General features: G+C 43.5%; 1 long non-coding RNA gene across 5 annotated transcripts; it reads left to right on the forward strand.

The window, feature by feature from the left end:
• The first annotated feature begins 40 nt into the window (after nucleotides 1-40).
• Nucleotides 41-16,826, forward strand: LOC136790753 (uncharacterized). 5 transcript variants are annotated; one of them, XR_010831274.1, is made up of 6 exons: nucleotides 41-158; nucleotides 1,849-1,971; nucleotides 12,737-12,805; nucleotides 13,106-13,464; nucleotides 13,798-13,989; nucleotides 15,446-15,764. It is a non-coding gene; the product is annotated as an uncharacterized lncRNA (long non-coding RNA). The 5 variants fall into 5 exon arrangements; XR_010831276.1 differs by lacking the exon at nucleotides 41-158 and adding an exon at nucleotides 316-656 and having other exon boundaries at nucleotides 1,849-1,976; nucleotides 15,446-16,826; XR_010831275.1 differs by lacking the exon at nucleotides 41-158 and adding an exon at nucleotides 324-656 and having other exon boundaries at nucleotides 15,451-16,826.
• The last annotated feature ends 3,753 nt before the right edge of the window (nucleotides 16,827-20,579 follow it).

A 20,579-nucleotide genomic window follows, 5' to 3' on the forward strand; every position in this document is an offset into this window, starting at 1 on the left:
CAGGTACTGTTTTTTTTTTTTTTTTTTTTTTTTTCTGTAGCCTGGGGTGACTGGAGTCACAGGGTGCCTTGGCAGCAGATATTTGCCTCCCCAGAGCACGGAGAAGCGATGCTTTCCGAGGGCAGCCTCTGGACCACCCTGTCCAAGGTGTGACTCAGGTGAGTATATCTTCACCTTAGTGACTGCTGCAGCTTTGGGAGAGAGCAGCATTCCTTCCGGGTGGGTGACTGCTGCTTCCCCTGGCTGCTGCTGCTCACGGGACCCACCCAAACACAAGGGGTAAGTCGAGTCTTTTCCCCCACGGGCTGCAGGGAGAGGACGGCAGAGCAGAGGGAGGCAGCTCTATTTTTAGCTGCCTGAGACACGCAGACCTCAGGGTGATGGGGAGCAGATAATTACATAATAAGTCATACCGGGATGTGCTATTTAAATCTATCTGGTCTCCTCCTTATCTCAAGTGCTGTACTCGCAGTTCCCACTCTGAGTGCTTGTAATCAAAATAACGCATTTTCCTGGAATTTGCTGCATGAAGTAATAGCCTATTTAACCAGCATCTCTTCATGCACTGTTCCTCCCTGTGTAATGTGTACAACTAGGGGCTGCTGTGGCGGGGATATTGGCATTGCCAGGTTATTTGTATTCTGAAGAACAAAAAGGTAGGGTGAGCAAAAGCCTGCCGCTAGGTGCTGGGGAAGGGGGTTGCTTTTGAGCAGGCTATTGGGATTGAAGTCATTACTACATCCCACTGAACCTCTCTCCACCCATAGCTCTTTGTGGCTGTCCCCACACCTATGACATGTCTTTCTCATGGGTAAAAATGCGTTTTCCCAGTTCCACCAGCAGCAAAAGAGGGGAGCAGTGGAAACAAAGCAGCTGTTTTAGGGATGAAGGGCAAAGGAAGTTGTAAAGTCCTTCACTGGCATTATTCAGGGAAAGGCCACGTACGCTACTGCCATTTGAAGCAGTGATACCTTTTAAAACCAAAAGCTTTTATCCTTTCTCTGCTCTAAAACACTCAAAAGAAACATGCCCATTAAAAACAAGACACCAGTCTGCAGCTCCTGGGAACGTCCTGTGCCACGTGCCGGATGGGTGCTCTTGGATTTCAGGTGACGCAGGGGCTATATCCAGCTCCTGGGCACCCAGGTACATGGAGACACGTCTCGGCTCATTAACAGCAAAGGGCTGAGCTCCTGCCATCCAAACTGGCTGGTAGTTTGGTAAGAATCCAGAAATGCTCACTGCAAAGGTTTCTATTGTTTTGTACACGAACTGCAAGAAATTGGAAACAACAAAAAAAGAAGTGGATGAAAGGTCTCTCTATTTTTATGTACCAGCGCGAAAGTGTTGGGTATCTGCAGCAATATTTAGTCCAAAGGAAAGTGAAATTGAATCTGCCTGACATAACGAGAAAGTGTCTGGCAGAGCCTGGTCCAGAGGAAAAGCAGCATTTCAAAAACTTAATTTTTAAGATGAATATGCAGTGGAACTAAAAGCTACAGTATAGCTTTGGATCTGGAAGCACAGAGGTTTTGGAGGGAAAACAGAGCTGTTGGTGTTTTAAAGCATGAAATGTATAGACCATGAAGTGAGAGAGAAAATGTTAATGGTGTAAGCTGAAACTTGGCAGAGCTGCATAGGCCAGAACAAGAAGTGGCAATGCAACGGGGAGGGAGCAAATGCAGAACAAAAGTAAGCTGAATGAAAACGCCACCATAAAGGATGGAAAGTTGCTTGCCTAAAACTGGTACAGCAGGTGAAGAAGTTGTGAAATTTCTTACAGCTGTTTTCAGCTCTTGAGCCTTTTTTTTTTTTTTTTTTTTTTAACACTTCTGCCTTCTGCTACAGCCCCAACACCATGGCAGGTGTCCCCAGTTAGCATCAGGCAAGCAATAAAAGAGTGATTTCATTCCCTATTACAAATTGTGGCTGGTACTTCTGCAGTGGAGTGGCTGGAAGACACAGTTTTTGGTAAGGTATCGTTTCATTTTATTTCTTATAAGAAATAAACTAGCGAGGAGTAAACTATAGGAATGGGCTAGCGGTTGTCATATCCTTCAGTGGCCTGGGGCTGACAGCAAAGGGGATGTTGGGGGTACAGGGTCCCCTGCCATTCCCTTGCTTATGCAGGCTCTGCTTTGTGTTATGCCCTCTGCTTTTCTCCTCTGAGCATAATTTTGTCTCCCTGAGGCCCAGTATATTGTCCAAGAAGCATTTCAGCTGCTTTTATTAGTACTGAACAGACTGAAGGGATGTAGTGCTTTTCTATCACAGATGCTCACAAGCCACAGCTGCTGGGTCTGGACAAAACTTTAGCATTGCTTTCTAGTCCTTCCTACAGCTCTTGGTTCTTCACTGCAGCTGGACCTTTGTCTGCATCCAAATACCAAAAATGCTTGGTGTTTGCATAGAATTCTTCTGAAAACTCCCTTATGGTGATAACTTTTGCTGAAACCAGCAGAAAAGATAGAACTGGCTTCTACCAGCCTTGTTGCTACAAAGCAGCTTGGGAGAAAATTATCATGAAATTGACTAAATCCCACAAAAAAAGGAAAAACATATTTTATTTTTTACTGCTCTGGCTTTGAAAGCTTCCTTGCAGACTTCATAAAAACAATCTGGGAAGCGGAATGAAGTCAGTACCTGTGAGTTGTACAAGCAGGTTAAGCTGTTAATTAACACACCCTTTGGTTGTCATGTTATGTGTTAGAGTAATTAATGTACTTTGCTAATGCTGCTTTGCCACTTCTAGTGCTGTTACCATATTTCTGCTGCCATTAACATGTGGCTGCAACCTTGCCAATGAGAAGCATACTGGCAGCAATGAGGAAAAGACAGAGAGCAGATGGGAGAGTGTCCTTTCTGTCTTTTTATGAATTTTGTCTGTTTGTCTGCTATCTAGAGCTAATTCTACAGTGCAGTAACAAAATCCCAATCCAACCAGGATTTGTGGCCACCCGTCATGCTGCTAGATGCTAATGGATGAGATAGCAGCAGGAGTTGCCATTAAAGCTATGGGTGTAGAAAATGTTACTGTTAGTAATAATTGCTCATTTTTCCATTAATCACTTTTGGCGTTTTTTCTGGGAGCAACTGCAGCTCATCATGAGTTTTGTTTAGTGATACAAGGGAGTTCATCAAGAGAAGAGCCATATGCTAGCTGAAGAGCAATTCGTTTTTTTAAAAATAGATGTTTTTAGAGTGGTGCTTGTCACTGTGTTCATAGTTACATGTGCTCTGACCTGCAGGACAGCCAACAGTGGGTGTGTACCCTAAATGCAAAGTAAGCAAAAGTTGAAACTACATTGCTCATTGATGGTTTTGCACTGTGCTCCTTCAGGATGACTTTTTTTTTTTTTTGACATAAGCTATTATTCAAGTGCATTGCCCAAAGAGAAGTGATGTTGCCTTAGGGAATTAGCAGAGCCCCCTTCTTTTCCATATTTAACTGGTAAAAATGGAAACATTGCTCCAAGAGGGTCTCAGGATCCCATCTGTTACCCAAAGCTGAGAGATGGAGGAACTGGAGGTCAAAGTTTGAGCTCAGCTTCCTGTGAGAAAATAGAGCAGAGATTCCTTAAGCATGTTAAACCTATGCTTTATATGGATTGTTTGTCTCCCAGCTCTCATGAAATACTTCTGAAAGAAGTATTTACATCTTAAAAGCATTCTTCCTTGGTTTCCATGCTGCCTCACTGAAGGTATCAGAGTAAATTAAATCTATAACTTGGCACTTCTCCTTTTTTCATTTTTCCTCTTGCTGTTTTCCAACACTTTCAAAAACAGCCAAATTTTGAAAAGCTGCAGTATAACAAAGCAAATTGATGGAAGAGAATCCTTGGGCCGTGTAGCAGAGTGAAGGGGATGAGAAGGGGGAAAGGATGCAACAGAAAATCCAGACTTCTCTGCTTTGATGGAAAATAAAGCTGGAAAATCTTCTCAGAATAGTTTTCTATGTTGTATTTTTGTGCAAAAATGGAATAAAAGTAAAAGCAGGAAAAAAAATCTCTGGCCAGATTTAGTCCTAGTCCGTGAAGTCTCAGTCCTCATGTTTGTCCAAGAGCAAATAGAAAGGCAGACTTAAATTATTGACAGCCTTGCATGATTCAAACAGCTGAACTATGTTGCCTGGTAACCTTTTTGAGTTATATTATATACAGCATTGAGCACTCAATACTGAAAAATTGAGTGCAAAATTGAGTGAAAAAAATAGCTGCAAAATGGCTATTTGCCTAATGGAAAAGAAAATGGAGAACACATGGACTAAATTAATAGGGGAAAAAATTAGACTGCTTCTTTCCTCTTTCTTCTGCTGGCTTGGTTCCACGTACTTTGATGGAGTTGTTCATGATTTATGTTGCCATGCAATGTATAGAGCTAGTAGCGTAGGACTAAGGTGAAGGAACAATGGGCATTTCAAGCCCACAGGACTGTTTGTGGGGGAAAAGAGAGCTAAAACTGAACCCAAAGTTCTTCCCCCTTCCCTGTAAGGAAGAAATGAGGGGACACAGCATCCCCTGTTCCCTCCTCTGCAATCTGAGAGGGAGATCCTGGAGCTGTTCCTCTTAGAAGGACTCCAGGACACCTGGCTACAGGTAAGGTAGCTCTGAAAAGAGATTTATTTCATTTAAACAGCTAAAGTACAACAGCTACACAGGAGTTCTTAATTTTCATTTTCACGTATACAAATAAAGACAGAGCTTCGCTCATTGGCTGTTAATTGGCACTGATGGGTAAACAAGAAAGAACCCAGCCTTGCTAGGTCATTGGGGGCAGCTGTATTCATACTAATTTATTTATTTTTTCGGTTCACTTGATCTGGAAATCAGTGAGTCACAATAAATAGAAAGCCATGAGGTTATCGTTCACAGCAGCACGGTTGGTAGAGCTCTGCTTGAAATCAGGACTGTCAACCCCATGACATGGCCAGGCTGCAAGCACTCAGTCATCGCTTTGCTCAGGGTACAGAGGAGTGCTGAGAAATGACCAAAAGGTTTCCCAGAAATATGCTGCTCTGAGGATTCGTTTGTTAAGCAGAGGTTGGGCCAATGTGGTGCTCTGCCAGACTTGTACCTCTATGGAAATATCTGTGCTGACTGGCCTTCTGTGATGCATGTGGCTGGTCCTGTTTGTTTGGGCTGATGTCTGAGTATTAAGTGATTTGGGAAAACTCATTCACTCTGTCATCCTTTCTTGCTCTTCTCAGTTGCTTTGGCTGGATTTTCACCTGCCTGAAGTGGGGAGATGGACACGCAAACTCGTGACTCTTAGACCACGCTCCTCACAAACTGCAAAACCTTCTGCTGGTCCCTTGACAGGAACTAGTAGGACTCCTGTACAAAGGGCTTGCATCTGATCTGCCTTTTTCCTTGCTCATTATATATCCACAGTCAGAAATCCATTTCTTCTAGTGATCTTTAGTGCAAGCCATTTTTGCACCTCTGGTGATTATCACTGTCAAACTTTGGGTTTTAGCAAAAGTAGTCAACTTGAAAGTTGCATGAAATACTGTATCTAAGGCTGTGACTTGCTCTTAATGCAAGCAAACCTTCTTGCGCAAGCATCCTCTAGGAGAACTGGTTATTGGGTGGTTATCAGCATTCACCAGCTGTGCAAGAAAAGGTTTTTTTGACCTCTGTGATCAAGTGTAATTCAGGGGCCTGGACTGAGTTTCTTGCTTCTCTGGGTATTGGGACAGCGTTGCCTTCGCTGTGTGCAAAATGAACATGCAAAACCAGGTCTCTCACTTCCCAGGTTGCCCTACAGCATGCAGTTTCCATTAGCACAGTCTGTGCCACCCGTGATTCCCATGGGCGCTTCTGTGTAGGTGGTAATGCTGCGCCAGCCTTTCTCCTTGGGGCCTGATATTTTCACAAGCTTGTGTTTGCTGGGCAGTCAGCAAAGCCTATAACTGGTGGGGTCCTGTACTTGGTCAGCAAACAAATTACATTTCAGTCTCCTCTCCCTTTGATTTCCCAGCAGAGCATTGATCCTGATACAGGCAGCTAAGTAATGCGTTATCGAGACAGCCTCGCTATGATTTGGAAAAACACTAGGTGTCATCAGTGAGGTTTTGATTCTTCCAGCAGTAACATCTGTGTGTGAGAACCCACAGCAATGCTGCTGATAGGAACGTTGACCGAGATCTTGGTGCATTTTTATAGCAAAGCCAGGAAGAGTTTCTGAAATCCCCATCCCAGACAAGTCTAGCCAAGAATTCAGGTTGTCCAGTAAAAACCATGTCAGGATTAAGTCTGTCTTTTAAGTGCATATAAGGCTATTTTTAAAAAACTATTATTATAAAGAATGAAAACACTAATATACCAAGTGAAATAGGATTTTTCCTTTATTTGTTTTTTAGCTATCAGTCAGATCTTGTTGGGGATTTGTTTGTTCTTTCCTCTCTGATCTCTCATCTCTGCAGGAATCTCTCTCTCTTGCAGTACTGTGTCCCTAGAAGAAAATGGGAATTATCATGTTGTTCAGAAACATTATTTTCATCACTGTTCACATCTCAGTGACAGAACTTGCACAGTTCAGCCTCCTGGTCCCAGAGGAACCTTCTGCCCCCAAAGAGAGCAGAGAAGTCACTTAAAAAATAAAATAAAAGAGAGACAAATGCAAGGATTTGAAACTGCACCAATACATTTCAAAGAGGTTAAAACTCTTCAGGCAGGAAAAAAATCTGCTTTTGCCAGTGCTCTCTCCTGCTGAGTCCTCCAAATCCCTGAGAAGAAAAAGGTCTTTATTGACCAGAAAGGAGGAGGTTGTTTTTTTGTTTGTTTTTTTCATTCTGGATAATGATCCTTTCTCTTTTTCTCTCCCTTCTGGTCACTTTTGCTGCTAAGATTACAAGGATGGACGTGACAGCCAGAGATAAATTTGGGGGGGGGGGGGGGGGGGGGTGTGTGAAGGTCATGTTATCTGTTTTCCACTTCTTTTTCAAAACATGTATGTGTATGACTACCATTAATGCTAAAATGAAAGGAATTTTCAGTACACTGTAGGTAGTTCTGATTCTTTAGTCTGCTTTTTGGGGAGCCACCCTCTGAATCTGAGCTGCTAAGGATGAGGGAGTTTGATCTGTTTGTGTTTAGGAATTAAACTTGCCACAGATGCTCCTAATCCTTCATTAAGTTCTTGCAGGTGTCAGCTGTAGTGGTACTGGAGACTTCCTAATCTTGGCACCCACGCAGTCTAGCCATAGCTTAGGTTCAAGAACCTTTATAACATTGCATTGCTCAAGAAAGTGTGTACTCTGGGCTAAACGAAAACCCTTTTGCCTCTACTACTGGTTTCGGCAGCATCTCAGACTGTACCTACATAAGGAGCGGGGCTTAAATGGTAGCATCTATAAAACTAAAGCAAACTCTTCAGTTTCTGAAAAATAAATGTGCAGCCCAGTCCAGTTCCTTTTAGCTGACTGGCACAAATCCTGGATTAGACGGTAAGAGTACACTTAAACCATGAAAAAGCAAGAAGTCATTCAGGAAATTGCGCTACATAAGGAATTAGCTGTAAATAGAGGAGATGGCGACATCCGTGGGAGAGAACGCTGAAATGCCACAAATAGAAATAGCCAAAATAAAGCTTAGAGAGTTGTAAATAATAGCTTTCTAGCGTAGCTTTCTATCATGGTTAAGTGGAGAAGCAGTTTTGGGTTGACCTCATAAGGAAAAGGACCACCAAAAATCAAAAGGAAAGGTGGGTAATCTTGTTCTCAAGATGAATGCAACAAATTACTGGGTTAATTTTGGGAGAAGGTCAACACATCTGGAGAAGGAGGCACTGGAAACAGTCATGTTTAGGAGTTTCTATCTTGTTTTCTGTTGTAGAGCTGGCTGTTTTTTCACTTCTTTTCCCACATTTCTATCTCTGTTTCAGCTCTCAAGATAGTCCTTAACTAAAAACATGCCTTGCAAACCACTCTTAAAACAAGAGATGCCCCCAAAATGTTTTGAACCTATGGTACGTGCTAGCTAGGCCTCTTCTTAACCTCCGTTTTCTCCCTCAGATTTAGCTGGGATATCTTTAATTTATATATATATAATATATATATAAATAATTTTTAAACTTCTGTAGTTCTCTATCTACAGGGATGACAGTTACCCAGCACCTAGGTGCCCCAGCTGGAGAGCAACAGGCAGTGAAGGGAAACCAACAAATTTGCCTACAAATCCCATGTCGTCTTTCCCTCCAACACCATGCTCAGCATGTTGGCAAGAGGCTTCGTTTTTTGATTCTCTCCTGCTTCCTTGTTATCAACCTGTCTTCCTTTTCCCTCCTACGTTTTTTCCATCCTTGTTAGATCACTTCCTTTAATGTTAAAAAATAACTAATTTAATAAACAAACAAAAAAAAACTGGCAGGGTCCTCCTCTTTTTCTGCCACTTTCTATTAGGTAACCCCTACCTTTAAAGCAGGAGGTATTTTTGTTCAGCCATTTGTCACTGTTCCTTTGTTCTGCTGAGTTATGCTCTGTCTGCTCCTTTAGGTGCAGCTTTAGTTCAATATTTTTTTCATTTTATATGCCCCAGGAGGCCCTGGGGCTGGTCCCTTCCAAACCTTTACATGTATACTTTTTTTTCCTCCTTGCTTTTGCTGTAAGCCTCAGGGAATTTATGGGCATGCACATATGTGGCCTAAACGTGACTTAGAGCAGAACTGAAAGATGAGGGTAAGCAAAGAGATGAAGAGCAAATACTCAGAGCCTAGGACGTTTTGCTTGAAGCACCAAGGGCCTTCAGCTAACTTTCCACTACAGCCTTTTCGTCACTTGGATAAGCTATTATTAGAATAAAGGTACTCAGTTTTGTGTCCATTACAGACAAGCTGCTAATAAATCCTATTCCATTCCATTTCTCCATAGAGCAATTTCATTTTTGAAACGTGGTTGTTGACTACATCTCTGGCAGTCTGAAGCGGGAGTAAAATGCTGCCCTTTTGCTGTGGGATCAGTTTGCATTTGCTGTGTGGTTGTGTCCAAACGAATGTGCAAGCAGCAAATGGAGACTCACACCCCCTGCCTACGCAGGAGCTTAGATCCAGAAGCAAAGCTCTTCTTGGTCTGTATATAAATAGAACTGTATGTAAAATCCCAACACCGTTAGCTTACACAAATTGTGTATGCCAATCATTCTAAAAATTTTTTCCAAGCGAGCAAATCCACCGTAAATCTAAGAGATAATCAAATACAATGTCTTGTGGTCACTTTACACCTTTGGTGACCCCATCAAAGCATGCCAGTGCTTTGCCAAAATCCATGACTGTTTGCAAACTTTAGCTCTTCCAGAAAGTTTGTGCACCTGATGCAATGTTTCTTTATTAAAACTCCTGCTTGTTTTAGTCCCTTCTTCTAATTTAGCTAGGGTCAAACTAGGTTTCTAGCTGTTGGAATAAAGCTTAACGTGAAGAAATATCACTACTGGAATGATACACTGCCTGTCTTCTCCTTAGCTGGAGAAATCAATACCCCACAAAGATATGGGGAAGACAGAAAAGCCGTAAGCTAATAATTTATTGCTGGTATTTTAAATGTTTCAGAGATAAGAGTCTATGTTCAATGTGACAATTTTAAGACAGAGTGGAAATGTAAAATTATTCCACGCCATTGCCATCTGAAAACAGCTGTTCTCCAAAACTGATTAATGCTTACGAAGTGTGTGTTCCTGATAATGGATAAAATAGACTGTAGTTCTGCTGATGCCTGAAGTCTGAAAGATACCAAAGCACTTTACAATGTATTTGTCAGGCTCTGTCTTGGGCTTTTTAATCTCTCTCCACTGAGGACTAATTGCAGTTTTCCACTGGGAAGCTGCAAGGTGATATGAAAAGAGGCAGTCCCGGTTCTGCTCACAAAGAGCAAACCAGCATCACAGCTGGCAGTACACACCAACTTTTTGTCCATCTCATCCCAACACAAAAATGAAGATGTTTAAAAGAGGAAAAACTCTCCCTAAAGCTAAAGGGACTATGCCGTGGTTCACAAGCCATGTCCATCCATGCAGAGGCTGGCCAGTGATCACCAAGGGCGTGGGCTGAAACAAACAGCACAAACTTTTTTCCAGGTTCAATAGTTTTTCTGATTGAGAATCGGGAGGTATTAGTAAGTTTGATGGGCCATGTTCTTTTTATTTGGAGAAAACTCAAGTTGTTTCAGAATCTACACTTAAGTAGAAACATTTGTATAGGGGTGGGAGGAGGATCTAATGATAAGCAGGTAGAGAGCTAAAAAAAATTGATTTCTCCTCCACTAAGCTAAGAGGCATTACAAAGCCTCATTCACCACTTTCCTATTCTGCACATACCACGTATCTTTAATAAACAGATTAAACACCATCCAAAAAATTCAGTGAGGTTCCCCTTTCCCAGCTGCTCTGAAGTCTGCTCCAGGCTTTGAGTCCTGATTGCTGTGATGCTTCCAAAGCCCAGTCTTAATTTATTCCACTCTCTCTCCTGGCCGAGACTATCCTCCCTAGCTATTTTTCATCAAAAAGAAGAAAACAGATTTTCTGCATTAACACAGCCAATGGAACGTGTAATGCTTTCAGTTTCACATCTTCCCCCAAGGAATGCCATACCAAGGCTTTCTGCAGCTCCATACCTCTCTTTTCAGTGCTGTTACAGACTTGTGTGTTTCTTTGAAGTTTACCATTTGAGAATTTCTTACCAACATGCTTCCTAATCTTTTTTTTTTTGTAGCCATCCTCATTTCCTGCAGTTTGTTTAATAGCTTCCCAAGCAGTGGTAGATCTGATACTTTCCTGAAGTGCGGGAAGATAAAATCTACTTAATTTGCTGGACTACAGAAATTAACTCTCCTACCTCGAAGGGCTATGGGCTGAGTCCTACAGCACCTGTTTTTAGAAAATATGCTCCATTTTGTTCTCTCCTTCATTCACATCTGTATCTACCTCCTTTGTATCAAAAGCTTCTTTACAGTCCTCTCTATATCTGGGCTCTCAATAACTAAGTTTGGCTTTAAAGTTCACATTTTTCCCACGCTTGCATTTGCTCTTTATCAATCAGCCCTTATCAGCATCATCTCCAATGACTAGATTAAATCCCTAGATTACTAGAGATGCCCACAATTTTGGTAGCCACCGTTTGGCATGCCCACCTTGCCCAAGGCTGCTTCAGCCCCAAGAAGTGGCTCTGGTGACGAGAGCTGTCCCTGGTGGATAAGGACCTGCCACAGCCCCAGGATCCACAGTGGACCTACACAAGGACGAAGCATGCCTGAATGAGCCTTTTTCCTTGGAAATAACTCATCGTGTTAGCTATAACATGCAAGTCGTGCAGATGCTTTACCCACACAGTCAGGAGGAGATCAGCGAGGCGGGGCGGGGGAAGTTGTGCAAAAGCCTGGCCAGACAGACACAAAAAACAAAGCCCCACACCCTCTGTCTGGTGATCCTGATGACTGAAGAGCAGTGGAAACGTTTATTTGCCAAAAAGAGCGTCTCTCCTCCATACATGGAGCTGTGAGCTCTCCCTGGTCTTTGTGGTCCTCCTGGGCGCTTGCGTCTACCATGACAGGAATGAGAGGGCAGTCTGAACTCGTCACTGGAATGAAATGCGAATTTCCTGACATCGCTCATCCTTTACCTCTTCCTCTCTTACTAAACAGATAAGGATGTGGCTGGCTGGAGATTGGTTTGTTTGCTTTGTGAGCCCTTTCAAGCCCAGATCCCAAGGCTGCAGGGTTAGTTAGGGCTGCAGAATAGAGCACATTGTTCTCTGCCGTCAGGTCCTGATTTGTGCGAGAAGGAAAAAGTCATTTGTCGTGCTGGTTGCCCTCTTAGAAATAGAGCTTCTTAGAGGCACTTTGCAGAAGTTTTGGTGAGGCGTGGAAAATGTGCTCTGTTTTCACTCCTTGCAATCAGATTCTCTCATCTTTTTTTTTTATATATATATTTTTTTTCCACTGGAATAAGCTATTTTGAAATAAATTTGATTAGACTTCTCCTAGTACATCCTTTGCTTATGGCATTTTAAAATACTTCATGGTATGTAATATACTGTATGCACAATATACTATTTTCTTAAATCTATCATCAATTTTCTTTCTCTGCTCTTCCTGTCAGCTAAACAGAGAGAACTGAATCTCAATTTAAATTTCATGGGTGGAGAGGGAAGGAAGAGAGGAGGTGGAGGGGGGGAAGGAGCAGCAAATTGTTTTGCAAAAGGTCTCTGGGCTGAAGCCATGCTTTCGTTTGAAAATGTAGATATATACGCAGTGACTGCTAATGTTGAATATAACATCATGGTAATAATCTATGAGAAAGCCTGCATTATAGGTCATGATGAAAATATGAAATTTTGGAACAATGAGAAGCTCCTAGAGCATCCTTTGCAGCATGTTTGGTCCTGTGTCCACAGCCTGTGGGATGAGGGAAACCAGCCCACAGAGGCCAACCTGATGATTCTTGCCTGTGCCTCTGTTTCCCCAGCAAACCATTATTAATTCACCTGTCATCCTACTGAGAACCAGGAACTGAGGTCAGGGTATTGCTGGTGCCCTGCCAGAGCTGGGCTCTGGGTGGGAGGACCAGGGGAGTAGCCTGCCTTGGAGAAGGCCAGGCACCACTTTGGGGTCGGTGTTGTGCCCCACAGGGGGAAGCTTTCCAAGAAGGTTTTTCCCTGTTCTGCTAGGAGAGGTGGAAACGCTGCCCACGAAAGAGAAGCAAAACTATTTTTATAACCACTTACGTTTGCGCTTCCCTGGATTTTTCAGATACTGCAACAATGAATGCGGTCATGTTTGGGAGCTACTCAGCTACTGCAGTGTTGCAAGCTATATGAGGTAATACAGAAATATTCCATTCATTTCCACGGACCAGCTCCTTGGCCTTTTTCCAGCAGCTCTGTAAACTTGTAAAACTGATGGATCAGTTTCCCAAGGGTCTTTATTACCAAGACTTCTGACTTCTCAGAAACTGAAACAGCCTTACAGACTATTGCAAGGACGCAGAATGGCTAAAATAAGCTTTCATTTAGTGTTCCCTAGGGTTTTGTGACCTTCTTCTTCTCCCAAAGTCCCTTTTATGTCGTGTTTAGCACAGGAGAATGGGATGCGACTCTTAGGGCTTATCTCTGTCAACAGGAAGAGGTCACTCCAGAACGAAGTTAAGTGCTACCGCTCCCTTCCTCAAGGGCAGAGAAGACTGGGACGGCTGAGCAGAGGTTATGTGTTGGGTCAGTCTGACAAATCCGCAGCTTTGGGCTGATTGGGATCTGCTTCTAATGAGGGACGGTTAAATATGTGCACAATCCAGCTTCGAATATAATCCTGCATGTGAATTAAACTCTACAAAACACTGTTAATTTGAATTTTATCATGTAAAACCAGAACCAGTGCATGTCTCTCAGCTGTCCTGCTTTGCTATCCATGTCCCTCTGTGTCGTTCAGGCAACCAACTCCTGACTGAAGCAGCCTGCTGTGCAGGGCACAGACTGGTTTTGGTAGGTACATCACCGTTGCAAATGGAATAGAGGACTCGTTGTGCATTTGGGGAAAAAAAAAAAAATTGTCAAGGTGATTCTGATTTCTGAAAGACAAAATTATGTTTGAACATATATATGATGTATTTATATATGAAATGTATATAACATGAGATATATGAAATGCACAATATATATATGGTAAATTTATGTGTGTAACATAATACTTTTATCTATGAAACATAAATATACTGGTAAGGTTTTCCTTTTAACTAAAAAGGAAAAGAAAAAAACCCACAAAACTGTCACCCATGAGTGCGTCTGGATGATAAAAGCTGTCCCTTTCCCTTCCAGTTTCAAGCACGTAAATCGGAGGGGAGCAGAAGAACCACTTTGTTCCCCAGCCCTGCCCCCGGGTGTATAAATAGCCGCCTGGGTGGCTGCTGGAGTGCCTCTCATTCCAGAGATCTTTGGCCACCCTCTTATCAAAACAGAAAGACTGACTTCACTCCTGCTCTCTGCCGACTGATTTCATGCTGGAAACAGGTAAGGCGGCTGTGGCCATTGTCCTTGAATCGGCCACCTACTTCCAGAGGTCGAGCAAAGAGAAACGCGCTGCCAACATTCCTTCTTCACAAAATAAGCCGGTGCTTGAGCGGTCCCGGCTGACAAATGTTCTCCAGAGAGATGCAGAGCAACCATCCCAGGCGGGTTAACAAGGGGTATCGAGCTACAGTGCTGGGGAAGATGCGAAATGCGAGACAAAGCCCAGTGCCAATTTTAAACTCCGGAGCTGGAGCTGGGGAAGGTTTCCACTGGATGGTGAAAGGTCTGGGTCACCGACCAACGGTGGCCCTGGGCAGCTGGGTAAGGACAGGGCTGTTGTCCCAGTCCTGGTGCTTGGGAGGCTGGCATTTACACCCGACACCATGATTTGGTGAAACCTCACTGTCAGCATCAAAATTTCCTGCCCACTTTCTGGTTTCATCTTCTTAGGCATAATACGAGTTCAGAGGCAATAGGTGGTGGCTAAAACCTTTCACTTATCCCCCTCCCGTTTTCACTTTATTTTTTCCTTCCTCCCACTTTGTTGCTTTACTTAGTCCCTAATATACGTTGATATCACGTCTCAGAGACACTGCAGCTACCCCTGTGCAAGTGGGGTCACGCATTCGACATGTATGCCGTGCCACAGATGATTGATGCCACCCTTCTGTCACTGTCAAGTTTCCTCTAAAACACGAGCTTAGAGGGTGAGGGGGTTGTATCCCTGTGCTTCGGAGAGTTGTTCTCATAGGAATAGAAGGCAAGCACAGGCCGGTGCCTGGCTAATGTACCACAGACACCTCGTGCTCCTCCAAAGTGCTGTCAGCTCCTGGTTATCCCTGGATTGATGGTGCAGGCTGCAAGTCCCACCTGTAGCCACACAGATGCTGTGGGTTGCACAAGGCAGCTGCAGTAGGTCCGGCTTCACTTGCAGGTGTTTGAATTGCCCTTCCTCTACAGAAAATGTTTTTCCATAGCTGGGGAAAAACACAGTAAATGTGCTCTTAGAGAGTCACCTAGGTCTCCACAATTTGGAGTTATCCATGGTTGTGCCACCACCTCACTGATGGAAGCACGGAGAGAGATTTGCCTCTGAACAGCTTTATTTCTTCTCCTCATTCCTTAATCTATGTAAGCTTTCCTCTAACAAAACTTAAAAAAAAAAAAAAAAGTCTACCATACTGTTTTTTCTCCATCTTTTTTTGGTTTCCTATCCTGTTTTATGACAAGCCACTGTTGACACCATTCTTTACTTCTGCTACTTTGCCAACATTGGCAGCATAACATTTGGTATCCAGGAAGACATTGTGAAATATCTTCATTTTTTAGTACTAGCACTGTTTCCTTCTTCATGCAGACCTCTGGGTGGGTTTTGACTCCTGATGGCTCTGCTCTGAACTTCACTACAGACCATGCTAACAGCACCTCTCTGCTTTTTTTTTTTTTTTTTCTGAAGCACAGCTTATTGGGCTTGGCAAAGGCAGTTTTCATCAGACCAACCTCACAACTTTCTTACCAACAGCTGGCATAAACAAAAGAAATGTGTCCTCTCCCAGCTCTAGTGTGGCATCTGATGTCCTCCCCCAATTCTGATGCTGAAGACCATCATTTTTACGTAAGGTATGCAGGAAGACCACAGCAGGCAATACTGCGAAATAAAGGACCAGGCAGAAAGCAGTTGATGGAGTTTATATGCATTCATATATGTAAACTTATACAGATGTATGTATAGATAAATTAAAAGGTCTGGAAATCATTCTTGCTTAACGTTTTCATTAGTGAACTAGGCATAAAGACTACAAGTTTGCTGGTGAGACTAGTGGATTGTGAAAAGTTGGGAGGCACTATCAGGAGGGTGGAAAACCTGAAAAATATTATGGGAAGAAAATAAACCAAAGTAGATTAATTTCAGAAGCATAGATGGCTAAAGAACGCATATGGAGATTATCATCAATAATTGCTGTTAGTCTGAAAAAGCAGAAGCTGAGAATAGAAGAAAAGTGGGCATAAAATGTAGCAGGCAACTGCACGGTACCTCTGAAGCACTGGTATAATTTTCTTCAGACAAGGAAATATCCTGGAATACATTGAACAAAATGTTTCCAGTGGAGATATTCTGTTACAGAAGACGACATTGGCAAGGTGTTCCCAGGATGCTATATATGATTCTGATGTCTCATGTTCAGGGAAAATACAAATCTGAACAGGTGAAAGGCTACTGAGATCACCAGGAGAGCCACGATCTTTCCTTACAAACAGAGGCGAGGCAAGCTCAACTCGCTTAGCCTAGGAAAATTAAGGTTGACAGGGGATACGATTTCCATCTAAAAATACGCAGGAGTGGAACCATGGAGAGGGAGAAGAACTATTTAAATTTGTCTGTGACTAAACTTAGGCTGGAAATCAGATGCAGGTTCCTGACCATTAAAACAAACAGAGGCAAGGACAGCCTTCCGATAGGAACAGCTGGGACCAAAAAAAAAAAAAAGCACTAACACTTTAAAGATGTAATTTTGGTAGGGAAGAAAATGCTATAGCACCTTGGGAGGGAGAGGCAGGGGCTCAGCGATGCTTTGTGTTCATCTGATTCCTGCATCCACACGAGGAACGTGTAGGGAGGTGGCAGTCTCGACGGGCAGCTAGAGATGCAGGATGTCCCTTTGGTTGTCCCTTTGTTTGTCCCTTTGGTCCCTTCTGTTATTCTTCATTTACGTCCAGTGTTTCAGCCAAAAATATTGGCACAGTCCAGGTTTCATTTTTCTGTCTGTGACGCCCAGTTCTACGCGGCAGCTAACCTTGCAAAACTGACAAGGAACAGGAGTTTTCACAAGCAGCAAGAGGGATATAAATCACTTTAACATAATTCACACAAATATGGTGCTGGTGAGTGTAAATTTGGTACAAATTCTTCAAATATATAAATATGAATGTCTCTGTTTCTTTTTCTCTCCATTTTCCTTCATCAGTAAAGATTAGATGTCTTTTATTTACCGTGGGAATAGCTATTACTTGCTTTAATATTTTTTGTGGCCAGTGGCTAAAATAAGAGTTCCTTGACATGTTTTCAGGTCTCACTGCTCTCACGGTTAGTTTATTTTACTTATTTGTTTATTTATTCATTTTTCCTTAGAGAAATATAAGTCTAGAGGTGGTAGCAAAGGCCTAGAGAGGCTTCTCTAAATCCTTTTTTTTTTTTTAATGGGTTTACCTAAATGTTTATAATGGTTAGATCAGTCAGTGCAGTAGGCAAGCTATGTTTAGTTAGTTAGTTAATTTCTATACATTTGTAAATGCATTGTTGGACCTGTTGATACACTCCAATTTCACCAGTTTGGACTACCTTGATATTTGTTTCTGTATAAAAAAAACAAACAAACAAAAAACACCATATAGAATCAGCTGCAGTGGTTTGACTGACTTACAATGACAGCCCCAAAGGGCGTTTTCAGACCACCTCTGGCCAAACTGCATATGGATCTTGGGAAAAGGCTGCCTGTTGCTGTTGGTGACTGAAATAGTGGTGCTGGTGGGAAGAAAGGAGAAACGATGCCAGCGCTGAGGTGTGCCAGGCTGCTCCCCAGCTGCCAGGCAAAGCACTTGTCATGCTCCAGCTTGCACCCATCCCCTCCCTTGCAATACCTTACATAAAAGATTAAAGCCTGAGCTGCACCTCTTCTCTCATGGCATTAATTAATATAAATAACTGCACGGATCGCTCTGAAGGGTTGGATGTTTACCTGCCAAGCCCTACATAATTAGTGATTGCGGCGGATGTCAAGCCTAGCTTTGAGACATCACTCAGCAAGCCCTTCCCGCGCAGCTGATGGACTGCAATTAAACCACACCAAGCCACGGATTCCTGTAGAAACCCTTCCCTGCCATTAAGGAAAAGGAAATTTAAGAGAGTGAAGAGGGTAGATGATTGAAGTAGCTGCTCCTGTAACATGCTATGCTGTGTCAAGAATGGGAAACATGAAGTCTGAGGGTTTTTTTCCATGCATTGGTGTGGTTTAAGGAACAGCAAGGGATATAACAGTCTGGGGTAGGGTAATCCGGTAGTCGAGATCTGCACAGGAATTTGGAAGAACTGGTTTCAATTCTTCCTCTGAGAGTTGATTCCTTACACATATAAATATTTATTGCCTGTGGACACCAGATGTAAATGGTGGCAAATGCTTCACAGGGACCAGGGGTGGTGTGTGCGTAAATTGTCCGCCTCATTGGTTTTGTGATGATGTTATGCTTATTTTGGTGTGGGGAATTCTTTTTCTTTTTGATGTAAGAGAAGTTTGTGAAGAGTGTGATGATAGTAAAGTAAGAGTATATTGTGATTATTCTTAAATATGCTTTTCACAGAGGTGAGGGGCGGAATGTAGTGGGTTTATGTGGCAAGGTTTTGGTAGCAGGCAGCCATAGGGGTGGCTTCTGTGAGAAGAATCCAGGAGCTGCCCCATGTTAGATAAGGGCCCTGCTGCTGACCAGAGCCGAGTCAATAAGCGATGATGTTTGCACCTCTGTGAGAGCAGATTTAAGAAAGGGGAAAAAAAAAATGCTGCTACACAGTATCTGGGAGAGAGAGAGAGGAGTGAGAAGCAGCCCTGCAGCCCCCAAGGTGAGTGCAGCAGGAGGGCAGGAGCTGCTCCAGGTGCCGGAGCAGAAGTTCCCCTGCGGCCTGTGGAGAGGCCCCTGGTGGAGCAGGCTGTCCCCCTGCAGCCCATGGGTCCCACACGGAGCAGATCTCCACGCTGCAGCCCATGGAGGAGCCCCCGGTGGAGCAGGTGGACCTGCACTGATGGAGGCTGCGGCATGTGGAGGACCCCTGTCGGAGCAGGCCCCAGGCCGGAGCTGCAGCCCGTGGAGAGGAGCCCACACAGAAGCAGGGGGTCTGGGGGGAGCTGCTGCCCATAGGGGACCCGTGCTGGAGCAGTTTGCTCCTGATGGATGGACCCCATGGTATAGACCCGTATCTGGAGCATTTCTCGAAGAGCTGCTGCCTGTGGGAAGTCCGCACAGGACCAGTTCAGGAAGGACGGCATCCCGTGGGAGGGACCCCATGTGGAGCAGGGGCAAAGAGTGAGTGTGAAGGAGCCTTGGAGATGAAGCATCATGGATTGACCACAGCTCCATACCCTGTTCCCCTGGGCCATTCAGGGGGAGGAGGTGCAAGAGGGTGGGTGGGGGGAAGGCATTTTTGGTTTCTTTCCTTTGTTTCTCACTTTTCTAGCTTGTTAGTAATAGGCAATAAATCTTACTATCTCCCTACTCTGTGTCTGTTTTGCCTGTCACAATAATTGTTGAGAGATCTCCCGTCCTCACCTCAACCCTCGAGCCCTTTGTGTCATATTTTTCTCCCCCTTTGAGGAGGGGGATTGAGAGAGCGGTTGTGGTGGAGCTCGGCTAAGTAAAACCACCACACAGGGCTGAGGATGAAGTAGATTTCAGCCCCTAAAACAACACAAGTTTAACATGACAAGGATGTAATCTGGACTTCCTCAAAGGGCCCTTCGTGTTACCCAAAACAAAGAGAGTGGGTTGGAGTGGCATTGATCTGGGCTAGAAGGGAAGAAATTTTTAACTTGTAGCACAGGCTGTGGCCTGCATGTAGGTGGCCCTTCCTATCCCTGGGATGGAGAAATAAAATAGGTTGGAGTAGCTTCCAGTTTCTGGGTGAATGACCAAGCTTTGGATGTGCCTGCTCAGTCACTGCAAAGGAGTCAGGTAATGACATACTTATTTCCTTTGTTTGCATGATTTACCAAATTTCAGGGGGACGCAGTGAATAAGGGCTATTTTATTAGCAGCTATCACTTTTTCTTTAAAAAGAAAAGCACTATTAAAGAAAAAAATAAAGAAGGGTTGATAAGCTAGAATAAAGAAGAAATCAGGATGCAAAAAAGACCATAAATCCGCTTATAGCAGTAAGAGCTTGAATGGCTGTCTGTTTGAATTGGGAAGAGTAATGTTGTTAACATTTCAATCTAATGAAAGCCACGGGCTTAAAATTGGACTGAGCAGCACCATTATGAGTGAAACTGCTATAGAAATTGAAGCAGTAAAGTGAGAATATGCAGCCGGTGGAAAAACGGGCTGAGAACAAGTCAGGGTGGATGGCACACCCAGAGGAAAACCAAGGGAGGAACAAATAAAAAAAGGTGAGAAGTGAGAGGAGAGATAAGGTAAACTTGACTGTGTTTGGTTTTTGTCTTGTTTTGTTTTTGACTAACAAAGCTGACACAAAGTGAATTGTGTGGGCTCAGCTGCTCAGTGCCTGCTCCTGCACAAGGAAACAAGTCTTCAGGGAGTTAGGGTGATCGACAGGATGCATGGGAGAGGATGTAATTCAGTGCTGGGTATCTCTGCAAACCAGGGACAGGAAAAAGAAAAAAAAGACAGAAAAATAAAAGTGTTTCTGTGATACCAGTTTGAGGCGGTTTAGGATTCACCACGACTGAAGCATAAAAGCTTGCCCTGTCAAAAAGCTGACTGCAGCCTCAGCTTCTCAGAAACACTTAGAACATGCCTAATGTATTTCATTGCTGGGCAGAGAGTTATCTTGGAATAAGCTCTTAGGCCAGGAATGATATTCGCAT

Source organism: Anser cygnoides, chromosome 4, assembly GCF_040182565.1.
Source record: "Anser cygnoides isolate HZ-2024a breed goose chromosome 4, Taihu_goose_T2T_genome, whole genome shotgun sequence".
NCBI classification, from domain to species: Eukaryota; Metazoa; Chordata; class Aves; order Anseriformes; family Anatidae; genus Anser; species Anser cygnoides.